Here is a 4,362-nt window from a genome sequence, read left to right on the forward strand (position 1 = left end):
GCGGGCGCCGCGATGTTCGGCTCGCTTTTACTTCCCCTCTCCTGCTCGCTCCGAGAAGCCGCTGCGAGGCCTGCAGTTGTTTCGCGTTTTCCTTACTACCCTCGACAGTTTCAGAAAACTTTTTTTTCAGCGACCGCTTCGCCGCAGAAAGCGCATGATGCAATTCACTGCGGTAATAGACGAGGCAGCCTAAAGTTTGCCCGCGCGACACCAGCGCCGAATGCTCCCCTAGCGGACCGATGGAAGTTTCGAGGGTCGTCGCTGCGCAAGCGCGCGCCCGTGTTCTGTACGGCGGGAGCGCTCGTGCGCGTGGTTTTTCCGATGCCGAGTGCGACCTCATCAGCCAGGAAAGGTGGCACGCAATACTGATGTGTTGTTGATTGCCACAGCAGCCTCGAAAACACGAAAGGTCGTATGCCGCCCGTGAAGTTCTACAGATTTCCTGGGAAGTGGTACGAGAAGGACAGACGACAAGTGTGGATAACTGCAGCGCGCCGAGTCAAGTAAGTCTCATACTTTCGCATTCGCGTGTAATATCTTGAAAGCGGAATAGTCATATGCCTGTTTTTAGTGCTCGACCGTTTGTTTAGTCGTGTCGCTTTGTTGAATTGTGGTGGCATATGCCGTTTGTTAGCGGTAAATTCATACGTGATGCACCGCTAAGCTCTAGGACGCGTGCTCGATTCCCAGCCACGGCGGCCGCATTTCGATAGGGGCAAAATGCAAGAACACCCTTGTTACCCTGTGCTTTGATTTTTGTGCACATTAAAGAACCCCCAGAGGTTAAAATTATTCCTGAGACTCCTCATTACAACGGGCCTCATAATGATTTCGTGGTTTTGGCATGGTTTTGGCACTTAGAACCCCCAAATTTATTTCATTGCACTGTGCCTTCCCTCGCGATCGGCATGGACGAGCTCAACAGAATTATTTCCCTTTCCCAAACACTGCAACTTAAATCACAATGTCCTGTGGGGCTGCGCCTCTGCCGGTCCCCCTTTCACTCACCAGGAAATGATGAAGCTAATTAGGGCCCAGGATCCGACCTCTCAAATCCTGGCAGTCCAGAGCGCTCGCGACAGGGCCGTCAGGTTCCACCTGATGGTCCCCGAGTGGGCCTAGCCAGGTGGCGTGGAGTTTACTTACGCCTATAGTGGACAAAATAAAGTTGTTTCACTCACTCACTCACTCACTTAAATCACAAGTTGTGCAGGTAACGAAAGGGGCCGCGCGCTACTTCTGTGTAGTAGCAGACCGTATTTAATGCAAGCCGCCGTCGTCGCGTGCGTCGGGAAGCGGCAGATCAGAAAGCAGCCGCTCGAGACGTGCGCGTTATGTTTGTTGTTTGCCCATGCTTTCTAAGTATCTAAGTGTGCAAGTATCATAACTTGTAGTGGTACCACTCTTGTAGAAAAATATATGCACACAATCACAGGAACGTTACCTTTGCAAACATATTATTGGGAGTAATTTAATCCCCACAACAAATAGGCGAACATACTGTTTCATTTATTTGCGATGCAGTTGGAAGCGGCGCCAAACAGACCAATGGCAATCACAACAGTCTTCTCAGCAGTCAGCACCACCGGGACATGTGCTTTCGTACTGCAGCGACACAGCTCTTGAGCAGCAACAAGACACGTGTGAAACAGACTCCAGAACATGCCTTTGTGAAGTGACGGAACCGTCAAGAAGCAGCCCAATGGATCTGCAGTCATCGAGTAGTATGACAACAGAAGTTCCTGCTGCCAGTGTGACTTATGTCGTAATTGAAATAAAAGTGGCTAAATTTCTGAACATGGTGCGTACCTCTAACTCGACGTCGTCTACGATCTTGTCGGACACCTGTGACACGCACTTGGCTTTCACTCTCACATCACCGTCCACAATTTGTTCGACGCCGTACACGTTCAGAAGCAGACGCTCCCCTATCGTGAGGTTGCCGCCACGAAAAAAAAAAGCTGTCGGCGTCGGCAACCTTCTTGAAACCGCACGGCAATCCTTGCATCGCTGTTGCGCAAGCATGCGATCTGCCGTCGTCGAAAACGGAGCGCCGTGAGAACGAGCAGCGAAGAAAAGCGCGGACGGCACAATGCAAACAAAGCGGAGACTACGGCACGACGCGACCGCGCTGCTTGGCGTTTCCACATTGAGGCGCTGTCAGGAGGCGCAGTAGCGCCGCGTGGCCATGGTTTTCTCGTCTATTGCGCGAGCACAGCGTGATTCGGTGACACGCCCGCCCACTGCTTTAGTGCTAGTTTAAGACATTTATTCTGTTGGTCGCGCTGCCGATCTCGCGACTCGTCGGCCTCCGTGAAGAGTGGAATTTCCATCGCATTGCGCTTCTAAAAGCGCACGTTAATGTTTTCGGCTCGTCGTCAAGACCCCAAGGGCTTGTGTTTTGCACAGCGAAAATGAACGGCGTCGGTCAACGAAGAACATCACCGGATTCACGTCGACAGAAGACCAACCTTGGCGACGACGGACTTCTTCCGGTGCCCGGTGAATATACGCTTGACCTATGTGAACTGGCTAGCTGGTTACAGGTAACTTTAGAGTCATAAGCTTTGCTAGCAGAGAGCAATTTTGTATATACTTGATCATTGTGTTTAGTTTTGTTGCAACCTAATTTAATCGCTTGTTGTGCTTTGTGTTTTAGTAAGGTAGCCGGACGTACACGTGCAGATTTATTTCTACTGTTGCTTCGTACTTATGGCACGCTATATTGTGTTGTCGCCTAGACGTGATACTGCTTTCTTCTACAGAAGTGAAGTCGCCTTGTCAGTATTGCGAACTACCAGCTCTTGTGGGCTGGAGACGGCGCTTTAAGCATGTCCGACCTGCCTCTTTATTTAAACGGGTTTTTCAGGGAGTTTGCCGCACGGCTGTCACAGACAAAAGGTATAAATTATTGTTCTTCCTTTGTTCCGTAGGATAAAAATGGGAAAGCGCCGACCCAGCGGGGCTCATCAAAGGAAAACCAAAAGGGAGCGAGCCAGGACTCTTCAATCCATGGTTGGGTCAGTTCACAAATATGTGAGGACCTCGTTGCGTCTGCCCACAAATGACGCCGCAGAGGTTAGTGCGAGAATATGCGCATGCAAAGAAGGGGAGCGGCAAAACGAAGACTGCTTGCAACCCAGTACATCTATGCCTCCTGACGCGCACGAGCTGTTTGTGGACAGACTGGTTGATTCGTTGGAATGAGATGGATGCAGATGTGCAGGAACACAGCAGCTAGACAACGCATCCCAAAATTTCGAAGCCAGTATATTTGTGCACACTGGGGTGGACCCAGTACATCAGTCCGATGCTTCTCAAACCCGCATTCTCGATGACAGCCAAGTGGTGGAGATGGTCAGAGAAGAGCCACAATACGTGCAGCCCAGCTCAGTACAAGAAGGCGAGGACCCTGTGACGTCATCTAAAGGCACTAAAGCTCAAGCATTATCGAACTACAGAACGACGACAGACGAGAACACGGACCGCACAACAGTTCCCGGAATTTATTGCCAAATGGAACTTCTTTGAGTCCCTCCCTAATCTTACCGTTATCTTTCGCTTGTTCCTCACGATCTGCGTGTCAGTTGCACCATGTGAAAGGAATTTTTCCAAGTTAAAGCTGATCAAAACGTCCCTGCGTTCACCATGAGTGATGAAAGGCTGTCAAATTTGGCGATACGGACCATAGAGAAAGAACACGTGAAAAATATAAACTTTACTACTGTAATTAATAAGTTTGCAGAAGCGAAGTGTCGGAAAAAGAACTTCTGAAGGAAATGTGTCCTTAACGGTGATTACGTTAGTGCAAAAGGCTCGATGTCCCACCGTGGTTTGTACATCGGCAATATGTAAGCAATGTTTTATTTGTTGAATCGTTGTATTAGTTTTTTATCAGTTGCGCAGTGTCGAATAAAAGATCTTCCTCCTAGTCCTAGCTAACCGCTTTTTTATCATTTTGTTTTTGTGTGACTTCATGTCACAAGTACAGTGTCTGTGTCAGTTGCACGGAATTTTATAAGAAAGGTGAATTTTGTAAGGATATTTCCCGATATTCTATGAAGTTATATGTCTTTGTGATTACTAGGAAATCGGTATCCTGAAAGATATGGCAGATAAGTAATAACCATATCCTGAATAATCCCTTAATTAGCAGTTATAGAGGAAGCACTTCAATTCGAGATTTGAGGACTATTATTAACCCAGAAAAACTTCTTAAACAAAGTCGTTTTTGGTGCTACAGCCGGCAGTACATTGGCGCTGCGGGTAGCGCCCAGTATGGCAACAGCGACAGAAATGTGAAATAGCGGACCAGTGACGTTGATACCTCAATCCTCTCCATTGCGAGTGCAGACCAACAGT

General features: G+C 48.6%; 1 long non-coding RNA gene across 2 annotated transcripts; it reads left to right on the top strand.

Annotated features, from left to right (window-relative positions):
* The first annotated feature begins 401 nt into the window (after positions 1–401).
* Positions 402–3,931, top strand: LOC135898211 (uncharacterized). Of its 2 annotated transcripts, XR_011509019.1 has the most exons (3): positions 402–503; positions 1,525–2,502; positions 2,934–3,931. It is a non-coding gene; the product is annotated as an uncharacterized lncRNA (long non-coding RNA). The 2 variants fall into 2 exon arrangements; XR_010563282.1 differs by lacking the exon at positions 402–503 and having other exon boundaries at positions 1,302–2,502.
* Positions 3,932–4,362: the final 431 nt, after the last annotated feature.

The sequence above is a fragment of the Dermacentor albipictus genome, chromosome 10 (genome assembly GCF_038994185.2).
Source record: "Dermacentor albipictus isolate Rhodes 1998 colony chromosome 10, USDA_Dalb.pri_finalv2, whole genome shotgun sequence".
Classification (NCBI taxonomy): Eukaryota; Metazoa; Arthropoda; class Arachnida; order Ixodida; family Ixodidae; genus Dermacentor; species Dermacentor albipictus.